This window comes from Elgaria multicarinata, chromosome 22, assembly GCF_023053635.1.
Source record: "Elgaria multicarinata webbii isolate HBS135686 ecotype San Diego chromosome 22, rElgMul1.1.pri, whole genome shotgun sequence".
Taxonomy (NCBI): Eukaryota; Metazoa; Chordata; class Lepidosauria; order Squamata; family Anguidae; genus Elgaria; species Elgaria multicarinata.
Genome location: NC_086192.1, coordinates 3,327,271 through 3,354,944, shown reverse-complemented (window position 1 = coordinate 3,354,944; position 27,674 = coordinate 3,327,271). Strand labels below are relative to the sequence as shown.

The window sequence follows — 27,674 nt, the reverse complement described above, 5'->3', positions numbered from 1 at the left end:
CGTCTGAAGGATACGTTGTTACGTTTCAGAAGGATGAGTGCCAAGTGATTAAGGATGGACAAAACGTGGCACTGGGACATGTTAAAGATGGACTGTTCTACATGGGTGCAGGTAAAGAAAGGGTGGCACAAACTGGTAACATGCCAGACCATAAAAATTGTGTCCATGAGTTGCACAGGCGTTTAGGTCATGCAAGCTTTAAAGTGTTAAGTCACATGCCTCAAGTGTGTACAGGGTTAAGCTTGCAAAACTGTAAAAAGTTCTTAGATTGTTCAATCTGTCATCAGACCAAATCCCGGGTGCAGAACATCTGCAGAAAAAGTGACAGGGTGTCACAAAAGCCTTTTGAATTAGTGTTTATTGACTTGGTAGGGCCATTCACGCCTACACAAGGGGGTTCCAGTTACGTGCTTGTAATTCTGGACGATTACACGCGTTTCAGTTGGTGCTATTTACTGAAACGAAAATCAGAAGCTTTTGAAACTTTTAGGGATTGGAAAACTTGGGCGGAAAAGTTCTTTAACAAGCCCATTGTTTCGGTGCAGTCAGACCGTGGGGGTGAGTTTGTTTCAGGAGGGTTCTGTAAGTGGTTCAAGAAAACAGGAATCACGCACAGGTTAATAGATCCTCAAACTCCTTTTCAAAATGGATCAATTGAGAGAAGAATTGGAGTACTTCAAATGAAAAAAGATTCTCTCATGGCTGATGCAAACGCTGAGCAAGATTTGTGGGGAGAAGCATTCTTAACTGCAAACTACCTGTGTAATAGAACCTGGAGCAGGGTTACAGGCAGTTCGCCTTACTGTCTTCTTTTTGGTTCAAAGCCAGATTTGTCTCACTTGAGAACATGGGGGTCTTGGGCATACGTGCATATCCCAAAGTCCAAAAGGTCCAAAGGTGAAGCCAAGTCTGTGAAATTACGTTTTGTGGGTTACACTGGCATGCAATCCAAATCTTGGCGTTTTTCCCTAAGTCATGGGAAGGTGGTTGTTTCTAGGTCTGCTACTTTTCAGGAGGCAGGTTGGGACAGGATTCAAGGTTCCCACGTTCTGTTAGAAACCGTGAACAACCAGGAAAAAACAGTAACTCAGGGGTTAACTTCTCAGAGGCCTCACATCTCTGAGAAAAGTGTTTCCACTCCCAAAAGCAGAAGGGAGGAGGGAAATGAAGGGGAGGAAGAAATTCCCAGTGTGCCTCGCCGTTCACAGAGGGAAAACAAAGGAATTCCACCTTTAAAGTTTTCAGACGAATTCAGTGTGTGTTATGTAAAGTCTGAACCTGAGTGTTACAGTGGAGTGTTGAAATTGTCTGAACAAGAGCAAGAAAAGTGTTTTCAGGCAGCGAAAACTAAAAGGGGGTGTTTTTAAACACACGTGTCTGTATGCAAAGGGGCAAGCAAAAGAGTACATGATTGTGGTGCTAGTGGTTCGTCTACTGGTGGCAGGGAGTTCCCAAGACCACATTCAAGAAAACTCAGCCCAAAGCTGCAGGAAAAGTTGAAACCGAAGTCTCTGGGGGAAGTTAGGTGTTACCTTGGTGTAGAGGTAGAAAAGTTTCCAATGGAAATTACCTAAAAAGCCAGAAGCAGAAAGTTTTAAAATTGCTGAAAGATTGCAAGTTGGAAGATTGCAAAGTAGTTCAACGCCCCAAAGCACCAAGTTTTTCAACAGTGCTTGGAAGAAGAAGAAAAGAAAAGCTTACATATAAATAAGTCTCTGGGAAATGTAAAAACACAGAGAAATGATTACAATGATGGGATTGTTGTAAACATGTAAAGTTGATTTCTTACAGGTGAAATGTAATGAAATGTAAATTGTATTTTTCTGTAGTTAAAAATGAAAGGGTGTTGGGGTTAGGTTTTTACCCAGAGAAGGAAAAGGACTCTAAAGAGTTAAAAAGATGTCCTTGGCCAGATTGTCTCTGCCAGGAGAAGTCCAGTATGAAGCAGATTCTTCCCTGGCCTACGTGCGGTACGAGAAGTACATGATGAAGAGACTATTGGTTAATTGGGCCAAGGAGAAAAGTGTATTTAAGAAGTCCATGTTGTAAGGCTTCTTACTGCTAAGATATTATCTTCACTGCTGCGTTGTTGTCAGGATATTGTCACGTTATTATTGCTGTACTGTTGGTGAAGGAACTGTAAATATGACCTTTATTCTGTAAGTAATTTATTTAGTGTCAGTAAAGTTTCTTACTGACCAAAAGACCGTGAGTGCTCATTTTTGTTCCTAACTCCAAGCTGAAACCATTTCCAGCTCCACGCTGCTGCTGCTACTCGCACTCTGCTATATTTTAGGGTAAACCATTACCCCGATAGCCTTTTCCCATGACCTCGCTGGGGGCATTTCAGTGTCTGGCCTCAAAGGGCTGCTGCGCCATGTTTTTTCTCAGCATGGCCATTTGCTGACTGGGGATGACGCGTGGGCTGATGAGGTACCAGCAGTGCCGAACCACTTCATTGAGGGCTTCGACGGCAGCGTCAGTCACGGTAGGGTCACAGTCGTCCTGAAGCTCTCGGAGTGCTGAAAGAGTAAGACAGAGACCGCCCTTGTTAGAAGCTGCCCTGAGAACATCTGTCAGGGATGCTTTAGGGTGGATTGCTGCATTGAGCAGGGGGTTGGACTCGATGGCCTTGTAGGCGCCTTCCAACTCTGCTATTCTATGATACTAAGGTAACAGAGCAACATAGAAATAGTTTTATTTTATTCTCTTTCTTTTCTTTATTTTATTGTGAACATCAACAAAACAGAACAGAAAATACAATGTGATAGTATAAGTCCTTTGGCTGTCTAAGGACTCTGAAGATCCGTCTGCGCTGTCCGTTGTGTTAACTTCCAAGAAGCAGGTAGGTAATTTAGGAGATGCACTTTATTTATTTATTTATTTATTACATTTCTATACCGCCCAATAGCCGAAGCTCTCTGGGCGGTTCACAAAAATTAAAACCATCATAAAACAACCAACAGGTTAAAAGCACAAATACAAAATACAGTATAAAAAGCTGTATAGTATAGATTGTTTCAGTACAAAGTTTGTCATCCTTACCTCCTCCCCGAAAGGGGCAACTCTGGGGCATTGCCAAAACATATGTGGTGTAGTGGCTAAAGTGTTGGACTGGGAGTCGGGAGATCCGGGTTCGAGTCCCCACTCGGCCATGGAAACCCACTGGGTGACTTTGGGCCAGTCACAGACTCTCAGCCCAGCCTACCTCACAGGGTTGTTGTGAGGATAAAATGGAGAGGAGGGTTATGTATGCCGCCTTGGGTTCCTTGGAGGAAAAAAGGCAGGATATAAATGTAATAAATAAATAAAGAAAGAAAGAAAGAAAGCATTAGATGTATTATATCTGCAACAATTGTGCAAGTTAGATAAACCCTTATTGAAAAAGTATTGTGGAGTCCAATAGTCCTGTTTGTATTGGTTATGGAATTATTGGCAAATGCAATAAGAGAAGATGGGACGATAGAAGGGATAGGTAGTATTAATAGAATTAAACTGAAAATGTTTGCGGATGATACCTTGTTAACCATTAAAGATCCAGTAGGGAAGATTGACAAAATTAAACAGCAGTTGAAAGAATTTGAAGAAATTACTGGGTTAAGAATAAACTGGGCAAAATCAGAGTTGATGTTATTTAATTATTCTAAAAAGGAGGAAAAGGAGTGGGAAGGGAAAGTTACAGAAATGAAAATTAAAGAAAAAATTAGATATTTGGGAATCAGGATTATTAAAAATTCAGAGGATTTAGAAAAAGAGAATTTAAGTGGTTTAAAAAAAGAGATATTAGAAAAATTGAAAAAAAATATAAAAGAATGAACCTTTCATGGTTCGGAAGAATAGCAGCAATAAAGATGAAGATTCTACCTAAGATTAATTTTGTTTTTAGGATGCTACCAATAAAAATTTCAGATGCTGAGTTAAAGAGTTGGCAGAGCATCATAAACAATTATTGTAATGCGGAGAAGAAACCCAGGATAAATAAAAGTAAATGGTATGTAAGTCAAAGAAAGGGAAGAACAATTACTGTGTTATCTGTACAGCACCATGTACATTGATGGTGCTATATAAATAAATAATAATAATAATAAGAAGAAGAAGAAGAATGGGGCTCCCAAACATTACTTTTTATTATTTAGCAAATAGGTTAAGACATATTGTAGAAGCAATTTTAGGGGTAGGTGATTTAAAATGGATGGAGGATAAAACTACAAGTAATATAGATGTAAAATTGTATAATGTATTTTTTGAAGAAAGAGGGGGGGGAAATGGATTGATGATTTAGGTAACCAGCTCTTGGAGTTCCATTGGGAACTTTGGAGCAAATATAAAAAGGAGTTGCTTCCGAGCAACTCCCCTTTAACGCCGGTGATAATGTTAAAGAAATTTCCTGAAGATTTAAAGAATAGACTAAGTACAGTTTTAATAGAGAAAAATAAAATGAAATTAAAAGATTGGTTAAGAGGGATGAATACAAGAGAAAAGACTGAGAAAATAAAAAGATCTTCAGCTAGCGACGGAAGGAGTACAGTGTAGACGCCAGGCGAACCTCTCTGGGGAGCTTGTTCTACAGCCGGGGTGCCACAGCAGAGAAGGCCCTCCTCCTGGTAGCCACCAGCCTCACTTCCTTTGGCAGGGGCTCACAGAGAAGAACCCCTGTGGATGACCTTAAGGTCCGGGCAGGTACATATGGGAGGAGGCGTTCCTTCAGATAGCCTGGCCCCAAGCTGTTTAGGGCTTTGATTGTTAGTACCAGCACTTTGAATGTTATTTATTTATTTATTCATTTATTTATTATATTTTTATACCGCCCAATAGCTGAAGCTGTCTGTTAGTACCAGCTTGGACTATTTGTCTGTCCCAGCATCGTCTACCAGAAGCAGTTCCGTTGGGTTTTTGGTAGAGAGGCCACTCCCGTTACTTGCTACCCAATCCCTCTTTTTTAAACTGGAGATGCCAGGCTGTGCCGGTGCCAGCTTTTTGGGTGAGACAACCTCAGTGGGTCCCTCTTCTCCCCGCCATCACCACCAGCTCTCTTGCTCCTCCTCTTTCTCATCATGGCTACCACTTGCTCGCTGGGTGCCTGCTTAGGGTGACCATTTGAAATGGAGGACCAGGCTCCTGTATCTTTAACAGTTGAATTGAAAAGGGAATTTCAGCAGGTGTCATTTGTATCTATGGAGAACCTGATGAAATTTCCTCTTTATCACAACAGTTAAAGTGCAAGAGCCCTGCCCTCTTTTAAATCTGGTCACTCTAGTATAGCTCCTGCACTTTAAATGTGATGAAGAGGGCATTTCACCAGGTTCCCCATATATACAAATGACACCTGCTGAAATTCCCTTTTCTAGGCAACTGTTAAAGATACAGGAGCCCTGTCCTCCTTTTCCTAGGGTCACCCTATGCCTGCTGCTTCTTGTGACTGCCCCTGTCTGGGCCAGAGCGAGAGGCAGGTGAACAAGCAGGTGGAAATGGCAAAGAGGAGGAGCAAGTATTTGAAGAGTGCTATCATGTCTCCCCTCAATCTTCTCTTCTCCAGGCGAAACATGCCCAGTTCTTTCAGTCTCTCTTCATAGGGCTTTGTTTCCAGAACCCTGATCATCCCGGTTGCCCTCCTCTGAACACGCTCCAGCTTGTCTGCGTCCTTCTTGAATTGTGGAGCCCAGAACTGGACGCAATACTCTAGATGAGGCCTAACGAGGGCCGAATAGAGAGGAACCAGGACCTCACATGATTTGGAAGCTACACTTCTGTTAATGCAGCCCAAAATAGCATTTGCCTTTCTTGCAGCCATATCGCACTGTTGGCTCATATTCAGCTTGTGATCAGCTTGGATCAATTTATTAATTTATTATTTTATTTATTTTATTTATTGCATTTTTATACCCCCCCCCCAAAAATAGCCAAAGCTCTCTATGCGCTAAAAATACTTGTCAGTGCATAAACTGGAGTTTTTCAGTCAATGTGGTTCATTGGTCACTCAAAAAGGTTTGAATCACTTGGAACAAGCATGGGGAACCTCTAGTCCGTGGGCCAGAAAAGGAATGTGGGGGTCCCTCCTGCAGCCTGCCAACTTCTTCCCCACATCCCACCTTCTCTCCTGGCAGAGAAAACCTCTTATTTCATAGAATCATAGAATTGAGGAGTTGGAAGGGACCTCAAGGACCATCTAGTCCAACCTTCTGCAATGTCCAGGAAAACCAATGAAACCATCCATGAGAGGTGGCTGTCTAGCCTCTTCTTAAAAACCTCCAAATATGGAGAACCCACAACCTCCGTAGGTAGACTGCTCCACTGTTGTACAGTTCTTACCGTCAGGAAGTTTCCCCTTATAATTAGTCGGAATCTAGGTAGCTGTAACTTATACCCCTTATTTTGGGTCCTAGTTTCTGTGGCCGTGGAAAATACTTCTTGTTGACCCCCTTCCCTGTGGCATCCTTTGATGTACCTGAACACTGCTAACATGACTCCCCTCAGTCTTCTTGTCCCCAGACTGAACATCCCAAGTTCCTTCTTCAGCCTGTCCTCCTAGGGCCTGTCCTCAAGTTCCTGTATCATCTGTGTTGCCCTCCTCTGAACCTGTTCTTAACCTGTCAATGTCCTCCTGGAAATGTGGAGCTTAGGTCCCTGCTCTGAGGAGCTTACAAATCCAAACGTATTCAGTGTGCGTGTTTGTGTCAGGAGGAGGTACATAAGCTTCCACCCCCCATGACAAATCTGGGAACAGCAACCCACTGTATCTGGCTCCATCTAGAGAGTGGGCAGGTGTTCATGAGTGTTGCCAGCCACTGTGGCTTATTTCAACTACGGTGACCAGCAATGACTGTGCGAACCCAGCTCGTGGCTGCTACAACCCCTCTATAAGCCCTGCAGAGAGTGATCCAGGCCACCAGCCAGAAAGGGCAGCCAATAGGGCTTCTCATGCTTTCTGGTTTTGCCCCCTTCCTGGGACTGCAGAATGTCTTGGGAGGGGGAGGAGTGATATATAAGGGAAGGACGGAGGGGATTGTGGGAGACTTTTGAGGTCCTCTTAGAGTCTTTAGTGCTCTCTGTGCTTAGAGTACTTAAGTTCTAGGAAATCTGAGGGTCAGTGTAGAGAGGGGTGTCTTTGGAGTGTGGTGTGCACATAGTTGATGTATATTAATCAATACAGATAAGAAAGAAAGCTCAAGAGTGATTCTGTGAGAGAAAGGAAAGCGCGTATGTGAATGGGTGAAAGGATTGGATGAAAGGTTTCAAAAAGGTTTTTAAAGGTTTTATTTGAAACAAAGCTTGTGAACGTTTAAAAATAAATTTTGATTGTTTTGTTTTTAACTACCACAAACCTAAGAAAGCGCCTTCTCCCCTGACAACCTGCCCCGTCACTGAGGTCATCTGAGGGCATGCTCTTGGTGGTTCCACATAGACCTATCGTGTGAGTCAAGTCCACCAGGGGAAGAGCCTTCAGTGTGGTGGCCCCTCTCCTGTGGAATTCCCTGCTTCTGGAGGTGAGGCAGGTGCCAACTTTGTATTCCTTCCATTGCCTCCTGAAAGCGGCGATGTTCCAGGAAACCTTCCCTTAATGACCAGCCGTGGTTTTATTTGCACTTTCTTTTAAAAATGTACTTTTAATGCGATTTCATTCTGTTTTTATTCTGTTTGTCCATCGCTCTGAAATTCTTGAATGTGGCGTGATATATAAATATCGTAAATGAAATAAATAAATAAATAAATAAAATCTACCATATTTCTTCGACTGTAAGATGCCATCGATTGTAAGACGCCCACTAATTTCAGTACCACCAACAGAAAAAAAGCTTTGATTCTAAGAATAATAATCGCACCCGCGCTTCTAAGACGCACCCCGTTTTTAGAGATGTTTATAACCATCTGTCAGGGATGCTCTAGGGTGGATTCCTGCGTTGAGCAGGGGGTTGGACTCGATGGCCTTGTAGGCCCCTTCCGACTCTACTATTCTATGATTCTATATGGGGGGGAAGTGCATCTTAGAATTGAAGAAATACGGTAGGTGGATCCTGTTTGCTTAGCTTCCCATAACCCACACAAACCATCTCCGAGTGTATTAAGAGTGGACCTCTGTGGCCACCAGCAGGCAGCTATTTGGGGGCAATGAGTTGGGTTTGCAAGCATCCAGGGGAAGAGGGGGCCATCTCAAGGCGACTAGCGGGTTTCTTACCTCAATGGGGTGGGATGAACAAAAAGGTCGGAGATGACACTCGGCCTCTTGGATCCTCTCCTGCTTGTCCCAAGAACGAAATAGATCTAGGTGAGCAGGGCAGTCAGCAGGTGGGGGAATTTGTTCTGAAGCACCTCCGCAGCCTCCGGTACGGACATGATAGCACACAAAGCGTTGGTGGCCTGGAGGTTACAAAGACAGGAGAATGATGATCGGCAGAGGACATCTTGAGATAATGGCCTCCTCTCAACCCTGGGCTCCATCACACGTCATTTCTCCCCCTGCTTTGTCTCCGCGCTTTTAGCCTCCAATGCTCTTTCGCTCTCTTGCTCTTCCACTCCACCCCGCCCCTTCTCTTTCTCCTGCCAGTTCATTGGTTGCCCCTTCTCCCCCCTTTCAGATGAGTCCTGTCAGATGAGTACTTCAACCAGACCGTCATTCTGCCTGGCAAAAATGAAATGACCCTTTAGCCTGGCCCTTTGGGGAGGATTGAGGGAGTACAAGCCTGCCTCTGCAGAGATTTGGGCGTTGTGCAATTTAAGAAAAAGCTTTTGAGCTTGGGATGCAAGGTTTGGGCTTTCTATTGAGGTTTGGAGCCGGCGGCTGGGAGAGATCGCTTTTCCCTGCCAGGACCTGATGCCATCCATTCAAGCCAACAGCAAGGCTCCCGTGACAGCACACGCCCCCATCGAAGGAAAACATGAGTACAGCACTACACGGAGGCTTAAGGGCACATTAAACACACTTAGGGAAAACAATCCAGATTTTAGGCATTCTAGGAAAAGACGGAAAAGGCTGGGGAAGCGGCAGGGCGTCAGCAGGAGAGGCACGGCATCATGTGAATACCGTGCTGCAAAATCTGCACACCAAGCATGGCGAGAGGGCACTAAATCACTGGTGTGATGGCGCTCCTCATCGCCCTTGGGAGATCCACTTGGCCCTCTTGCGTCACGGTTTGCACTGGTAAGTGAAAACTCCCCCCCCCCTTTTTTGGCTAGTACTGTGAGAGGAAAGGCAGATTAACTCTGCCCTCCAACAAACAAGCAAACGTAAGGGAGCAGGGAGCCCCCCAGGTAGGGTTGCCAAATTTTTGTGTGAGGGGGGGATAGGGGATCCTATGCCTTTAACAGCTACATGAGAGGCAGAGATTCAAGAGATGAATCTCGAACGTCCTTGTAAAAGTCCTTGTAAAAGGACGGACATTACGCCAGTCCTTTTACAACTTCATTGGCTGCCAGTCCAGGTCCGGGCCCGATTCAAAGTGCTGGTATTGATATTTAAAGCCCTAAACGGTTTGGGGCCAGGTTATCTGAAGGAACGCCTCCTCCCATATGTGCCTGCCCGGACCTTAAGATCATCCACAGGGGCCCTTCTCCGTGAGCCCCTGCCAAAGGAAGCGAGGCAGGTGGCTACTAGGAGGAGGGCTTTCTCCGCTGTGGCACCCCGGCAGGTGGCTACTAGGAGGAGGGCTTCCTCCGCTGTGGCACCCCGGCAGGTGGCTACTAGGAGGAGGGCTTCCTCCGCTGTGGCACCCCGGCTGTGGAATGAGCTCCCCAGAGAGGTCCGCCTGGTGCATACACTGTACTCTTTTCATCGCCAGCTGAAGACCTTTTTATTCTCTCAGTATTTAACACTTCACTTTAACTTAAATTTAAATTTTACTGTTCTAACTCTGTATTTTAATCTTATATCAATTTTGCTGCGTGGTTTTATCCTGGTTGTGCTTTTGATACTGTATTTTGTATTTGTGCTTCTAACCTGTTGGTTGTTTTATGATGGTTTTAATTTTTGTGAACTGCCCAGAGAGCTTCAGCTATTGGGCGGCATAGAAATGTAATAAATAAATAAACAAATAAATAAAAATGAAGGGCGAGAAAAACTTGAGCAGCTGACTGTTGACCGACTGATTATATTGTAAAGTATGAAAAATACAAGGCTCTTCCAGAGAAGAAATGGGAAGCCTTTTCTACATTCTGCTTCCTTACATTCAGGGTCCGGCCTTCAATTTCTGCCATTTTTGTTTTAAAATATTTTCCTGGGAGATCCAGGAAAAATAAAAGGAAGTACTTCTTCACACAGCGCATAGTTAAATTACGAAACTCACTACCACAAGGTGTAGTGACGGCCACCGATCTGGATGGCTTTAAAAGGGGGTTGGATAGGGTGACCCTATGAAAAGGAGGACAGGGCTCCTGTATCTTTAACAGTTGCACAGAAATGAGAATTTCAGCATATATATGGAGAACCTGATGAAATTCAATCTTCATCACAACAGTTAAAGGTGCAGGAGCTATACTAGAGTGACCAGATTTAAAAGAGGGCAGGGCACCTGCAGTTTTAACTGTTGTGATGAAGAGGAAATTTCACCAGGTTCTCCATATATACAAAGGACACCTGCTGAAATCCCTTTTCAATACAACTGTTAAAGATACAGGAGTCCTCCTTTTCATAGGGTCGCCCTAGGGCTGGATAAATTCCTGGAGGCAAAGGATAAATTACTGGAGGCGAAGGCTAATACTAGATTGCCTCTAGTATTCCAGGCAATAAGCCTGTGTGCCCCAGTTGCTGGGGGACATGGGTGGGAGGGTGCTGTTGCACCATGTCCTGCCTTGTTCATCCCTGGCTGATGGCTGGTTGGCCACGGTGTGAACAGAGTGCTGGACCAGATGGACCCTTGGTCTGATCCAGCCTCAGGGCACTTCTGATGTTCTTATGAAACCAGCAGCGTACAGCCCTGAGTGGCCGGGTTCCATGATGTCACCAACTACCTCCTCCTACAAACTCAGAATCACTTGAAAACGTTTGGGGGGGGGGGGAAGAACTTGAAAAAAGTTTCCTTTTAAAAATGAATAAGATAGATTACAGATGAATGAGTGGAGTACTTAAACTGCATTTTTTTTAAAAGAAAAAGAGGGAAGGAAATCTGATGGCTGAGCCAGCTTTGGATTTGTTGGTTGGTCCATCTGTCAGTTCATTTGCAAAGTTGGGAGGGAGCTAGACTCAGCCCATTGCATTATTAGAATGTGCATATTATTCTATATTATATCCAAGAAGGAGGGAAAGGTAGTGGGAGGAGGACAAAGAAAGAGATTTGATGGTGCATAGAAGGTGGTACCATATTGTTACAAATTACTATTATTTCCAGGTTGTCCACATACCATTCAAATTCTGGGGAACCGAGAGAGGAAGGTTCTCTATCCGAAATACCGTGTGAGGTTGCTCTTCCCCCCTCCTTCTACAAGTTTTGTTTCACTTGAAACCAGAAACAGGTTTGCCAGCTGACCGTGAAAATTGAGCTAGCCTGCTCTTGTGCCTTCAACAGGCCTGACCTGCACAAAACGGGAGCTGAAGCTTTTTCACAGAGATCAGCATTTTCCACTTGCTACTGTCGGCATGTCAAGACCCTGCAAAAGGCACAACCCAGCTGGCGAGTTGCCAAGCCTAGCCAGAATTATTATTATTATTATTATTATTATTATTATTATTATTATTATTATTATTATTATTATCCCGCCTTTTGCCCAATGCTGGGCCTCAAGGCGGCCTTACAAAGTTTAAAACATACTTGGGGGGGGGGGAGAAACATAGTTTAAAATGCACCACAAAATTGTAATTATTTGTTTATTATGGTTTTAATTTTTGTGAACCGCCCAGAGAGCTTCGGCTATTGATGTAATAAATAAATACATAAATATAAGACATGATCATAGGTGGAGGGCCAGATTATTCTCCAAAGGCCTGCTGGAACAAACAAGTTTTAGCCTGCTTCCGAAAGCCCATCAAGGAGGGAGCCAGGGAAGAGCGTTCCAGAGCACCGGAGCAGCCACCGAGAAGGCCCTGTCCCGCGTTCCCACCAAGCGCACCTGTGAAGATGGTGGGACTGAAAGAAGGGCTTCTCCAGAAGATCTCAAAGCACGGCAGGCTCATAAGGGAGAAGACGGTCTTATTCTCCCTTATGAGAAGAAGCCCCCAGCCCAAGGCCCCCCCCCCATTTCAGGACTACGACAGAAGGGAGAACAGCGTGGTTTCGTACCGCCCGTGGCATCTGAGATTTGCTGTGCCGCCTGTAAGGGACATCGGAACCCGGGTCTTCATCCTGCAGCCGTTTGAGCAGCAGTCTTATTAGCTTGTGGCTGGAATACGGGTTGCGGACCAATGCCTTCCACATCTCCGCTACATTGCTGCAGGGTTTCAAAGGAGAGTGAAAAAGGAAAAGAAATGTCAGGCTTTTTAGACTTCCGTGAAGCTGCTCTTGCGTTAGCATAGGAAAATGATGGCAAGAGCTGCATCTAATGTTCTGGCTGTCCCAGTTTGAGGTTTTGGTATCTGTTCCTGGTGATTTACAAGACAATACCTTTAAGGCAGGGGTGGAACACAGTCTGTGGTCCACATGCTAACACTGCCTCCCTTTTCCCCCTTTTTTTGCAGAACCCAATGTTGTGCCGCTAAAATTTGATAGTACAAGAGCAGTAGCTATCTTTTGTATCTGGTCATGCTAGGCAGGGCTCCTGCAGCTTTCACTGTTGTGATGAAGAGGGAATTTCACCAGGTTCCCCATATATACAAATGACCCCTGCTGAAATCCCCTTTTCTAGGCAACTGTTAAAGATACAGGAGTCCTGTCCTCCTTTCCATATGGTCACCCTAGATTAGGGAGTAAACGTTCATGAAAGTTTTGGAGTTGTAAGAGGTTTGCACGAAGTGCAACCAGGTCCATTGGCAACAAAGAATCTCATAGAATCATAGAATAGCAGAGTTGGAAGGGGCCTACAAGGCCATCAAGTCCAACCCCCTGCTCAATGCAGGAATCCATCTTAAAGCATCCCTGAAAGATAGCTGTCGAGCTGCATCGTGAAGACCTGGAGTGTGGAAGAGCCCACAAGCTTCCTAAGTAACTGGTTCCATTGTCGTTCTGCTCTCGTAGCACTTTAAAGACTAACAAATATATTCCAGCAAAAGACGTTATTATTATTTATTTATTTAGCACCATCCGTGTACATGGTGCTGTACAGAGTAAAACAATAAAACAGCAAAACCCTGCCGCATAGGCTTACATTCTAATAGAATCGTAATAAAACAAAAAGAAGGGGAAGAGAAGGCACCAAACAGGCACAGGGTAGAGTAAAACTAACAGTATAAAACTAAGATCAAAATCAAGTTTTAAAAGCTTTAGAAAAAAGAAACGTTTTTAGCTGAGCTTTAAAAACTGCGATTGAACTTGTAGTTCTCAAATGTCCTGGAAGAGCGTTCCAGGCGTAAGGGGCAGCGGAAGGAAATGGACGGAGCTGAGCAAGGGAAAGAGAGACCTTTGGGCAGGTAAGAAACATGGCATTGATGGTGCTATATAAAATAATAATAATAATAATAATAATCAGAGGAGCGAGGAGCATGAGCGGGGCAATAGTGTGAGATGAGAGAGGGAAGATAGGAAGGAGCTAGACTGTGAAAAGGTTTGTAGGTCAACAGGAGAAGTTTATATGGGATTCTGAGGTGAACTGGAAGCCAATGAAGAGGTTTCAGAAGTGGAGTAACGTGGTCAGAGCGGCGAGCCAAGAAGATGATCTTAGCGGCAGAGTGGTGAACAGAAACCAACGAACTGATGTGAGAAGGAGGAGAGCCAGTGAGAAGAAGGTTGCAGTAGTCCAAGATGTCTTGGACTGAAGTCCACTTTCTCAGATACATGAAGTTCCTCCTCAGCCTGTAGGTATGTATCCATTGGGATATAGAGGGAGTGTAAATAGCGAGGTGAAATGGCAAAGAAATGCAAAAAGCACAGCCTGTGACAATCCGATTAGCTACGTATAGCAATGCTAGGATGATTGTAGACCACAAGTTCAATTACAGTTTTTAAAACTCAGTTGAACATTTTTCTTTTTTACCCCCCTAAAGCTTTTGGACCTTGACTTTGATCTGACTTTTACACTGTTAGTTTTACTCTCCCCTGTGCCTGTTTGGTGCTTTTTCTTCCCCTTCTTATTATTTTATTATGATTTTATTAGAATGTAAGCCTATGTGGCACCATGTGGCTATTTTATTGTTTTATTTTTATTTTCCTTTATTTATTGCATTTGTATACCGCCCCATAGCCGAAGCTCTCTGGGTGGTTCACAGAAGATGAACCACCCTGCCAAAGGAAGTGAGCCAGGTGGCTGCCAGGAGCAGGGCCTTCTCTGCTGTGACACCCCGGCTGTGGAATGAGCTCCCTACGGAGGTTCGCTTGGCACCGACATTATATGCGTTTAGACGCCGGGTGAAGACGTTTTTATTCTCCCAGCATTTTAACAGTCATTTTAAATTTTAACTTGGTGTTTTAAATTCGTAATTTTGCATTGCTGCTGTTTTTATCTGGTTGAGCTTTTATATTGTATTTTATATTATGGTTTTATACTGTTGTTTTATACTTTGAATGTTTTTAATTTTTGTGAACTGCCCAGAGAGCTCCGGCTATTGGGCGGTATAGAAATGTAATAAATAAATAAATAAACTTAAAAAACAATATACAAAAATTAAAAACCACAAAACATGCAAAATGCATCTAAAACCACATATAACCATTTTACAAACCATTTTATTTATTTATTTATTTATTTACAATATTTATATGCCGCTCTCCATTCAAAATTTTGGATGAGCCCCAAACCAGACCCAGTCTCTGTACAGCACCATGTACATTGATGGTGCTATATAAAGTAATTAATTAATAATAATAAGAATATCACAATTACTGCTGTTGTAAATGGCCACTTCATTGAATTGTCCCAGATTGTACTTTTTGCATTTCGTTGCCATTTTAATCAACCAAAACTATAGCACACAAAACAATGGGCTTAAGCTACAGTGAGGCAGATTTCAGTTGAACAGCAGGAAAATCTTTCTAATGGTTGGAGCAGTCAGACAATGGAACCAATACCTAGGGAGATGGTGGGCTCTCCGTCGTTGGAGGTCCTCAAACAGAGGCTGCACAGCCATCTCTCCGGGTGTGTGTTAAACTGGACTCCTGCACGCAGCAGGGAGTGGACTCCAGGACCTAAATGGCCCTTTCCAACTCTAATGATTCTATGATTCTTTGACTCCACTGATTACATGTCTTTCTAGCACTGAAAGAGACTGAAAGAACTGGGCATGTTTAGCTTGGAGAAGAGAAGACTGAGGGGAGACATGAGAGCACTCTTCAAGTACTTTAAAGGTTGTCACACAGAGGAGGGCCAGGATCTCTTCTCGATCCTCCCAGAGTGCAGGACAAGGAATAATGGGCTCAAGTTACAGGAAGCCAGATTCCAGCTGGACCTCAGGAAAAACTTCCTGACTGTTAGAGCAGTACGACAATGGAACCAGTTCCCTAGGGAGGTTGTGGGCTCTCCCACACTAGAGTCATTCAAGAGGCAGCTGGACAACCATCTGTCAGGGATGCTTTAGGGTGGATTCCTGCATTGAGCAGGGGGTTGGACTCGATGGCCTGGTAGGCCCCTTCCAACTCTGCTATTCTATGATTCTATGAACTGCTAAGTCTGCGGATCAAGCTGCTGTCAGAGGTGCAGGAGCGAGGGCTGGCAAAAAGTTGGCAACCCTACTACAAAAAACAGGGGAACGGCTAAGCAGTTGGCAAGCTGCAAGACGTGGTTGATGGGCCGTGGCTGGATCGCTGAACCACAAGTTGTGCGGTCTTCTCCTAGGGCTTCTGAGCCATCCTTAGCATTTGCAGAACGACTCCCTGCCAAAACGGTGGCAGTGTACTGGGCAGGGGCGTCGCTGGTTACATTTGGTGGACATTTTACAAAAATAACATTAGGGAGACGACTGGTCCATCTCCTTGAGACCCTTACTCATCACATTCCACCGAGCGTTCCAGAAGGACGTCTACAACTCCGTTTAGACGCTTTGCGGCTAGGCTGCGCAACGCCTTCATCGTCTCTTCTTTTGTTAAATGGTCTTTTATCTTGGAGAGATGGTTATAAATTTCCTTGACTATCATGGGCAGCTAGAAGAAGACAAAGAAAAGTGGAATGATAGCACCCATTTGCCACCTCCTCCGCTCTCCCCTTCCTACAGCAGGTCTTTTGATCCCCCTTCCTGTGCCAAAGTCTGTTATAGTCCCATTGCTTCTGGTAAATACAGGAGGCCGGTGTCTACTAGCTACTGGACACACTTCACCTGCATGGGTAACAGGTGGAGAGAAATCATTCAGCATCTTTTTGAATGCAACCAGGAAAGGAGGCTGAAGTCTGAGTTCTGTAGATGTTGTAACCATCCCAGCTGTTGTAACCTTCCCTCACAGGGGAGATGCTCCAGCCCCGGGATCATTTTACTTGCAGTTTTCCCAGCTCTATAATATCCTTTTTTAGTTGGGTTGTCCAGAACTGTACACAGTATTCTAAGTGTGGTTGCACCATCGACTTGTATAAGGGCAGTAGGATACTGGCTGTTTTGTTCTCAATTCCTTTCCTTATAATGCCTAACACGGACAGCAGTCGCTAAGGCCCAAAGCAAGATACTGGAGGCCACACGGGGAGTGTAGCTGCTCCTACCGTACCACATCTGTTCTCGTATCTCTGGTGACCCTTTATTTAAAGAAGATGTCTGGTGTGGCATTGCTGCATCCAGGGCTTCCTCCTCTCCTGGCCAGCTCCAGCCAGTCAAGCGGAGCGGAGGTCAAGAAACTCTGAAGGTAATAATGTCACGTCACACGTCATCTTGAATTAAGCATGGGGGGGGGGAGCACGGGAGAAAGACACGAGAGTCCCGTGTGGTGCAGTGGCTAAAGTGTTGGACTGGGAGTCGGGAGATCCGGGTTCTAGTCCCCTCTCAGCCGTGGAAACCCAGTCACAGGCTCTCAAGCCCAGTCTACCTCACAGGGTTGTCGTTGTGAGGATACATTTTTAATTATTTATTGCATTTTTATACTGCCCAATAGTTGAAGCTCTCTGGGTGGTTCGCAAAAATTAAAACCATTCGTAAAAATGGAGAGGAGGAGGATTCCGTGCGCTGCCTTGGGTTGCTTGGAGGGGAAAAGGCAGGTTATCAATGCAATAAAACGGGGCAGCTATGTGTTCCTCAGAACGTGGCCCTTTGGGCTGAAAGTGCTTTATGTGTGTATGTTCTGTGTTTTAAAAGTTTAAATTTTGTATACTTGTTTTTATCTCAATTTCAGAATTCCTGTAAACCGCCCAGAGAGCTCTGGCTTTGGGGGCAGTATATAAGTGTAATAAATAAATAAATAAATAAATAAATAAAGTTGCATTCCTTGGTTTTTCCACTGCAGTTGTAACTGCCCCTTTTCTCAATGGCTTACACTGTTCTCTCTCTCCATGCTTCCCCCCCCCCCCCATTATCTGCGCCTGTGATATCAGTGGAGAGGTAGTGGTTCCCCAGGGAGATGGCTGAGGTCTGCCCAATCCTAGTCCAAGACTATCCCTTTTATCATACTGGACTGATTCACACAATAACCCACCCTGAGAACAAGCCGCCATGGGTTGGTTATTTGATCGCCAACCCATGATGGTCAGCCTCTCTGAGCCTTGTTTCCAATTTATTCCTCCTAATCTGCTCCTTGCATGCATCCCTGGGACCTTTGTGGCACAACAGTTTCTGGGCTTTCCTGGGTTGTTAAGAAAAAGCGGAAATGGCTCACGTGCTCTGCTCATCTCCGGCAATTCCGGGATTAAACAACCCAGGAATTGCTGCCTTGACATCCATTCAGAGAAAACCTGCTTCCCCCAGCCCCTGCTGTTTCTTACATCCTCCGTGTCCATCCCGCATTCCTCCAGGAAGGAGCTCAGGAGCACTCCTGCAGCCTGAGAAAAACTGCAGTCTTCGTCTGTGAGACGGTCTACGGCGTGGAGCACAATCTCTGTGACGTGCGCGTTGGACAGATGTTCACCAAATGCCTGGCACAAAGAAGAATGAAAAGAGGTTGCCGGTCAGAGTTTCCCCAGTTTTTTCACACCCTTCCCATATGTCTCTACATCTTACTTAACAAAGCTTCAGTCAGTTCAGCCGCAATAACACGTTTTTTCTTTACTAAAGGGGGAATGTTTATACCGTCGGCCATCAAAGTGTTTAATGCCAAGTCTGCAGCCCAGCTTTTCTACGCCTCCAACATCTGGAGAGGGGGATTAACATCTGAGATAGATGTAGGCTACAGACAAGGTTTCTGAGGGCCCTTCTTCGACTCCCAAAGCATGTCCCTAAGTCTGTACTTTTGTTGGAAACCGGGGAAAGCTCTCTTTCGCTTAGGGCTTGGTGAAGTGTGCCTTCTTCACAAGTGAGGCTAAGGAGACATTTGCTCTGATCTGGCACGTGTGCTCTGCGCAGAGAATCTAGGCTTCCTCACATTTATTTATTTATTTATTTATTGCATTTAGATACCGCCCCATAGCCGAAGCTCTCTGGGTGGTTTACAAAAGTTAAAAACAGTGAACATTAAAAACATACAAAATTTATATTTTGTATAAATATACAAAATCTGTACACATGCAAATATACACATGCAACTGATGTAGCTGCCACACCTGCTCCTCAGGTCTGTTGTGCCTGGGTAGGCACCTGTGAGTAGATCTGGCCTGGACCCTTATTCAGGGGCTCTAACACTATTTTTGAAATTCAGCCATATGCAGGGTGAGTGCGTCGGGGTGGGTGCGCAGTGGCGCGTTGTCAATTATGCGGCAGCAATCGCACACCCACCCTGGGGCTTGAAGCCAAAGCTGCGGAGAAAAAATGTCAGGGACACCGTGATACTCCGATTTTATTCTACGGAGCGAGGCGAGGACGGCGCATCTGTCATCTAAGCCTCGCTCCGGAGTTGCAGCGGACGCATGGGCTGGCGGATGGCGACCCCCGATTGGTCGCCATCTTCCCTGGCAGAGGACAGGGGATGCGACCAGTGCCGGAAACCCTGTGCTTTTGCTGCAGCGTCAAGATCAGCCATCCCCGCCCTGCAGCAGTGAAAGCGCGGGGTTTGGGATCATCCCTGCCGCCGTAAAGCCAGTGTGGTGTAGTGGCTAAAGTGTTGGACTGGGAGTCAGGAGATCCGAGTTCTAGTCTCCCCTTGGCCATGGAGACCCACTGGGTGATTTTGGGCCAGTCACAGACTCTCAGCTCAACCTACCTCACAGGGTTGTTGTTGTGAGGATAACATGGAGAGGAGGGTTATGTACGCCAGCTTTGGTTTTTTGGGAAAAAATGGCGGGATATAAATGCAATAATAATAATAATAATAATAATAATAATAATAATGATAATAATAAATAATACTGCATGTTTTAGCTCTAAGGGCTCAAGGAGAGGGGTGATGTGCTGATAGGGAGAAAGATGAGCTCAGCAGGCACAAAGGAGGACAGGGAGGAAGACCAGCAAGCGTGAACTTATGACAGTCTAACGACTGGTAAACCAGAACCATACCTTTGCCACTTTCGATATGTCGTCGTAAAAGGTCATGGGGCCGGAAATTAAAAAATCTTCTCGGGCCCATTTCACAATGTTGCCTTTCTTATTCTTCGGTTTCTTCTCCATGTCCTTGGCTGTTTTTTTTCTCCCCAATGGAGAAACACAGCATTAGTCTATGATTCTATGATTCTTGTCCACCTCCAAACTCCAAATACTGTCACAATACTGTTATCTATATATATAAAACGCTGAGGTATGTTTCTGTACAGGCTTCAGCTGATATAGGTTGCTAAGCAACAGTCATGTGTAACGTCAGCTGATACAGGTTGCTAAGCCCCTTGCCCGACTCCTCCGGGCTTTCCCAGGTAATTCTTCCCCCTTTTCTGCCTCTTCGCTCCCACCCCCCCCCACAAAGGGGGGAGTGCCATGGTCCGGAGCATGAGCGAGACACTGCCGGGGCCCTTGGTAGCCGGGCGGGAGGCCGCTCGCCTGCTGCGAACCCAGGCCCCGGCCTAATCTCATGCGAGCTGGGCGGCCGGCTGAAGGCTGACAGGAACCCCGGGGAGAGGGAGACACCTGCTCCCCCTCCCCCCGACCTCCCTGCCCCCCAGGTCTGCCAGACGGCGCTGGATCTGCGGCCTCCAAGCAGCCCACGCCTCCGTGATGATATTTAATTAATAAACTTTAAGATATGCTACCGGGTACAGCTAGTAACAGCATAATACTGTCACTGTAGCACATAACCATCAGAGCTAGTAGCCATTGATAGCCTTCTCCTCCAGGAATTGATCCAACCCCCTTTTAAGGCCATCCCATTTGGTGGCCATCACTACATCTTGTGGCAGTGGAATCCGTAGTTTAACTATGCGCTGCGTGAAGAAGTATTTCCTTTGATCTGTCCTGAATCTCCCACCAATCAGCTTCATGGCATGACCCCATTGGGATCTCGTACTATCTGCAGTTCTACGTAAGAATTACAGGGAACGATATTATTAAAAGCAGCACGCAAACCTCCAGACCCACTTGCAGGCCAAAGGCCTTCTTGAAGAAAGCTGTCTTTGCCTGCTGGTGGAAGGGCAGCAGAGAGGGATCAAACCTAGCTTCTCTTGGGAAGGACTTCCACAGCCTGGGAGCGGGTACCGCAAAGGCCCTGTCTCGCATCACCACCAAAGTGATCACTCTGAAAGTGGCGGTGGAGAGAGAAGGGCCCTTCCAGAAGACCTGAAGGACTGGGCAGGCTTGAATGGGAGAAGGTGGCCTTCCAGGTAGCCTGGTCCCAAGCCCTATAGGGCTTTATAGGGCCTCTCCAGCCCTTTGAATTCTGCCCGGAAACACACTGGAAGCCGGTGAAGCTGCTGTAACAAGGGAGTCTCGTGCTCCCTGTAACCCAGCCTTCCTCAACCTGGAGCGCTCCAGATGTGTGGGACTACAACTCCCAGAATGCTGGCTGGGGCATTCTGGGAGTGGTAGTCCAGCACATCTGGAGCGCCCCAGGTTGAGGAAGGCTGCGTAACCAGTCCCAGTCAGCAGTCTGGCTGCAGCAATCTGGACCAGCGAAAGGGTCTGTAGACCTGAAAATCAAGATTTCCCAGCATGCTGCTCACCCATTTTGCTTATGATAATGTAGTGGAGATGGTAAATGGCCTCCGCTGAGGCCTGCGCAATCTCCTTCATCTGGTCAGCAAGGTGAAGGGCCAGTAGTGACACCAGCTGTCCAAGCAGGAAGAATTCTGGCGTCATCTAAAAGGAAGAGAAAGAGGCAATCTCAGCCCTCGAATGGTCCGGTGTGCTCTCGATCCACAGAGCCGGCGGATGTGACCTTTTTTTGTGGGCGAGAGACCTGCAGTGACACACCAGAGGCCGGCCAGCACCTCCCTTTTTGACAGAGTGCAGCCCGACTGACTTCCACAACCCGTCATTCATCTTTGCTGCTGGTTTCCCGACAGTGCGGAAGTGGAATCCAGAACAATCCGTGATGAAACGTTTAGAGCAGTGGTTCCCAAAGTGGGCGGTATCGCCCCCTTGGAGGCGGTGGGATTGCATAGGGGGCGTTAAGAGGCAAGGGGGCGGCAGGGGGGCGCGAAGAGGCAGAGGGGTGGCAGTGGGGGCGCTTGAGGTGGTCTTTTCCGCACCAGGAGTTTGGGTTACAGAAGGAAATTTCTGATCGCTCTCCTGCACTGTGGAGAGTGGTTCAGAAGCTCCTGGTTGCATTTCCAACATCATATTCGGTGGAACGTGGTTTTAGAGCGGTCTGCCTACTTCTCTCCAAGCAAAGAAATCGACTCCAGATTACTAAATGTGGTGATTCAAGACTCATGTGAAGTGACTTTAAACCAGACATTGGGAAACTGGTATCACTTCATCAAGCATTTCACATTAAGAATGAACAGAATAGTGAGGTACCCTACCCTGGTTACTAAATGCGATATCTAATATTCTTGCTAAATGACTATCAGACTCTGAAAAGATGATATCACTGGATCAAGTTCATCAATTATGTTTAATTGAATAAACTAAAAAAATGCAATTGGGTTTTGAATAAATATTCCATTAATTGTTACTGTTTTGAATTTTATTGTTATTATCTTCCTTAGTTGAAAACCGCTAATCTGAATAATGATTTTTATAGTGTAAGGTAGGGGGCATTGGCCATGAGTTTGTGGAACCAGGGGGGCGGTGACCTGAAAAAGTTTTGGGACCCCTGGTTTAGAGGTTACAGTGGCTTCTGCCTCAGGAGAGCCCTGTTCGCCCTGCTGAAGCTTTTTCGCAGTCAGCGGAATTAAAACTGGAGCTATTTATTTTACTTTGGTTTAAAATATTTCCAGGCCACCTTTCAGAGGAGGAGCTTAGAAATAAGGAGACATTTAAAATTTTGCTAGAATGTTCAGAAATACCCTCCTTCCTGGCCAAGATCCTCTATCTTCTAGTGTTGTTGTTTTAATTAATTTTTGGTAGTTCTGGTCACAAGAGTTGAGTCTGACAACATTTGTACATACACATATATCTAAACCTTCCGTATCAATTCAGATACAAATTGCAAGTTTCTTCCTGGACCGGATGTTAATTTTCTAACGTTGCCATCATTTTATCTACTCCAAATGTCTGTAAATACCAACGGGGGTGTTCTCCCATCTTCCTCTTTGTTCCCAAAGTCAATAAACTTCCTCTACAACCTCTCAAAATTGTCCTCGCTTAATTGTCCTTGCACTTTTTTTCTGTCAGTTTTCTTAAAAGAACAATCTGCCAAACCCTTTGATAGCAATTATCAAGAGGGAGCCTTTTGCCATACTCCCAGGGCTTGGCTCTCAGCTATCTTGCCACCAGTAAATTACTAAATCCTCGTCTAACAGCTTAATATCTGATCCTTTATATAAATTCAGCAGTGCTAGGTGAGAAGATGGATGAACCCATTGTCCAGTTATTGAACTAATCTCCTGGAACACTATATTCCAAAAAATATTCGCCTTAGGGTATGTCCACCATATACGTATATATGTCCCAACTCCCAAGCAACCCCTCCAACATTCTGGGGATATCCCTGGGCTCATTATTGATATTTTTCTTGGCTTGATAGAATCATAGAATAGCAGAGTTGGAAGGGACCTAAAGGCCATCGAGTCCAACCCCCTGCTCAATGCAGGAATCCACCCTAAAGCATCCCTGACAGATGGTTGTCCAGTTGCCTCTTGAAGGCCTCTAGTGTGGGAGAGCCCTAGGTAACTGATTCCATTGTCGTACTGCTCTAACAGTCAGGAAGTTTTTCCTGCTGTCCAGCTGGAATCTGGCTTCCTTTAACTTGAGCCTGTTATTCTGCGTCCTGCACTCTGGGAGGATCGAGAAGAGATCCTGGTTCTCCTTGGTGTGACAAGATGGATTCATAGATATACCATCTATGAATCAATTTTCATAGCTCCCTATTTCTATATGATACTGTTTTAAATGGACATCTGTCTTCTAGTTTTGTTATATAAAAAAGGGAAATAATAATAATGAGAAGAAGTCAATAAAGTTTCCTCCCCCACCACTGAACAGAAAGGTACATTGGGGCAATTCAGAGTGAGTACTCAAGGGATAATTAGCAGGCTAATCACCAACTCTGGGCCACCACGAGAAGATAAATCCAAGGTTGCCTAGCCAGAAAGTAACCTCAGGCTCTTACCAAAAGACAGATCACATAAATTACTCCAACTCTTGAAATATACTAGATTGTCTCACTTACTATACAGTCCTGGTACCCTAGAAGGCTGCTCCTGACTGGCAAAGATAGGTGACGCTTAAAATAGCGAGATGCGGTATTTTTCAAGGGAACCAGATGAAAATGCAAGACTTTTAGCCTTGGGTGTCTTACAAGGCACATATGCCATCAATAACAGCAGCAGATCTGAGGAGCACTGCTTCAACCTAACCTTCCTTATCCATAAGCCATGCATTTCCCCCTAAAGGGCAAGAGTGAGGACCAGAGATGGACCTCCTCCAGGAGAATCTTCTCGACTCTTGGGGCCACAACTGTGAAGGCCCTGCTCCTGGCCTGGCAGAACTAACACAGAGCAGGCTTCTCCTGCCAGATAATCATAACTGGCGGAGGGATTCAGACATTGGAGCCATGCCATGAATGGCTTCAAAGGTTAATATTAGGACCTTGAATTGAGCTTGGGAACATGCAAGAAGCCAGTGCAGTTCTGGTTCCAGCCAGAAGGCAGACTGAAGCACTCTGCATTAACTTAAACTTCAGATGGTGCAACAGTCAGTTCTAGAGGTTCCAAAGGCCTAGAGAGGATCACGTGGCAAGATTCTGTTCTCTAGAAAGGGATGTGCCAGGCCATACTCCAGCCACTGTCACGCTACCTGTCTCTCCCAAAGCAGGGTTCAGCAAACCCACAGAAGGTGTGGCTGTTGCAGTGCGGTAAGAGACACCCAAGTGATTCCAGGTAAATCCAGTCCCCGTCCCCACCATCCCCTCCACCTTCTCTAAAAGGGCCATGTGTGTATTGTATATCACATCTGCCTGTAAAGCCATATGCAGCATTAATGCCCTGCTTGGGAGATTCCCAGAGGTACCCTTCTGCCCACGTTTGGACTAGATGGACTAGATGGACTGGCTGACCTACCCAGAGAGGAGGTTCTCATGATCTTTTGACCTATACCTTGGGTCAGAATTTTGAAACCCTTCTTAGGTTTCAAAATGAGGCATAGATATATTATTGTGGAACCCACGGGTACTTCTGGCAATTGTCCCCACTTGACAGAATCAATTCCAGGTGAATATCCAGTGTGCTGTGACTGGATTATTTCAGAAGGAATCTGTTTACCTTACAATGGAATATGTGGGCCGGGAAATCGCGTGCTGCATGCTCCATGCAAGAACTACCAGGGTATGTGGAGCAAATTGCATCTCATTTCAATATATTTTGTATGCATTTTCAAAGAGATTTTATAATGACTCTCTATTATGCAGAATTTCATGGTGCACCTCTTCCAACTTTAGGGGAAAATTGACTTGATCATGCTCTGGTGTTGAGTCTTCAGTGATTTGTGCTTTTAGCTACTCATTGCTACCAGTCGCTTCTTATAACATATCATCCCACCCTCTTATGACCTAGACCTTGGGGCAGGATTTCCTGCCCCTCCTCCAGTTCACTCTAAGGATGGAAGAACCGATCTATCCCCAGCCCAGCCCGGGTCACCTTCATCTGTGTTCACTCACATCGAAATCCAGATGTTCGGAGACAAACTTTAACAGGTGGCTCGTGCTCCTCACAGCCCGTTCCCGTTCATAGACCTTTTGGGAGTCGATCCAGCCATTTGTGTGCTGCGAGAAAAAAATATATATGAGAGGAGAAAGCATTATCCCTGGTCTGCACACCCACAAACCTTGGGCCACTATTTGGATCCTGCCGGAACTGGGAAGGACACATCTTATATTATATGCTCTTTTATATGCTCTTTTAATTTTATGTGTTTGATTTATATTGTATCGTTGTACTAATGTTGTTCTCTGCCTCGATCCAAAGGGAGAGGCAGGTAAGAAATAAAATAATAATAATAATAATAATAATAATAATAATAATAATAATAATTTGACATCAAATTGTAAAGAGCAGATATCCCAAAAAGAACAGTTGCAACTGGTTTTGGTTTTTACACATCACTACAATTATAGCCATGTTAGCAATACAGCACACACCTTTTAAAACAGGGATGGGGGAATTTATGGGCCTCCAGATCTTACTGGACTGCAAAGCCCATCATCCCTCACCATTAGCTATGCGGGCTACGGCAGTTGGGAGTTGCAGTCCAACATCTGGAGGATCACACATTTCTCACCCCTGTTTTAAAGGAAAGAGATGTGTGCCTTTAGTATGTGATCACACCAAGGGGCATTTCATTTCTCTCTAACAATAGTCAAGTGAACAGATCCCATGTGCTAGCCAGCTGGACCTGTAAGGTTCTCATCTCTTGAAAACAAACATTTTGGCACCAGGATGTGGCCTGTGGCTGGAGCCCTTTGGGGTGGGATGGAGCTGGGGGTGGGGGGTAAGGCTTGTGGGTGGAACTTCCAAATTCAGGGGCAGTCTACCTCTGAGTCCCAGTGGCTGGGGGAGTGGGACAGCCAGGGACAGACACTGCCATCATGGGGGAAAGAATCTTGCTGCAATTTATAAATCCTCAAAGCAATTTCTTTCTCTCTCTCTCGGCCCACCGTTAGGTTCCTCGCTATCTCATATTTTGGACTTGACCCACGCCAAGGCTGCAAAAAGGGTTGGCCGGCAAAGGAAGGACCACCGCACAAAAGGCACCGTGGTTGAGGCAAAGAAGATAGTGGGGCTATTGTTAAAAAGGCCCCGATCTTAGCCTGCGCAGGGGCCTGAATGGAAGATGGCCCGGGCAGCGGAGACCCCGCTTGAGCTTCCCGGAGCAAAAAGGGCGACAGAGGTATCATGCGGAATAATTTCAGCAGTATGTCCTGCATAGGAGCTGCTGTTCCTCCGCGTCAGACATCTAGAGAGCTCCCATACTATCAATATATCCTGCAGCGCCTCCAAAGTGGGAGTTTCGGACACCAAGCCGGTGAGCATATTCTGGAAGGCAGCGACGGTCTGTTGGTAATAATCCTGAAAGGAAAGAAGGAAAGAAGAGTCGGCATTCCAAAGCCTGCATGGTGGAAGACCTGGGGAGGCGTCCCTAGGGGCGGCCTGCTATTAACACCCTGTCTAGCCTGGCTATCAGGCAGGAGCCTTTCCCAACCGTCCCTAACGAGGCCCCCATCTTGGCTGTGGCGCTTTGGTGCTGCAAGGCACCTGGTTCCTGCACTTGCGTTCCTTCCTGGCATCTGCATGGGAAGGAACGCAAGTGTGAACTTTCCCCGTGGCGCTGAGGGAGAAAGGAACGAGGGGGCAGGGAACGAGGCAGCCAGGGGCAGTCAGGAGGAGGAGGAGAGGGGCGCCGGGCGCCCGAACCACCTCACGTCCCTCTGACCTCGGGCTGGCTGCCCGAGGTCAGTGTAGGAGTACAGTGTAGGCGCCAGGCGGACCTCTCTGGGGCGCTCATTCCACAGCCAGGGTGCCACAGCGGAGGAAGCCCTCCTCCTAGTAGCCACCTGCTTCACTTCCTTTGGCAGGGGCTCACGGAGAAGGTCCCTGTAGATGATCTTAAGGTCTGGGCAGGTACATATGGGAGGAGGCGTTCCTTCAAATAACCTGGCCCCAAACCGTTTAGGGCTTTGAATGTTAATACCAGCGCTTTGAATCGGGCCCGGACCTGGACTGGCAGCCAATGAAGTTGTAAAAGGACTGGCGTGATGCGATCCCACCGGCCAGTCCCTGTTAGTAAACGGGCTGCCCTGTTTTGTACCAGCTGAAGTTTCCGGACCGTTTTCAAAGGCAGCCCCATGTAGAACGCATTGCAGTAATGCAAACGATTATTATTTTCTACGGGGCACAGGGTTCTCCTGATCTCCGCCCCCTTGCCTGTCCAGCCTATGGCGACCAATCCTACAACTAGCCATGGGCTGTGACAAAGAAGTCAGGTTAAGTGCCTGAACTTCTTTCAGCGGAGTTTCCTGGGTTTGCCCCCGGATGGTTTCGCAATGGCGGCTGTTCCACGGAGCTGTCGTGCCACT

At 45.9% G+C, this 27,674-nt stretch overlaps 1 pseudogene; it reads right to left on the bottom strand.

Annotated features, from left to right (window-relative positions):
• Positions 1 to 2,346: 2,346 nt before the first annotated feature.
• Positions 2,347 to 27,674, bottom strand: part of LOC134412773 (maestro heat-like repeat family member 5) — a 47,012-nt pseudogene continuing 21,684 nt past the window's right edge.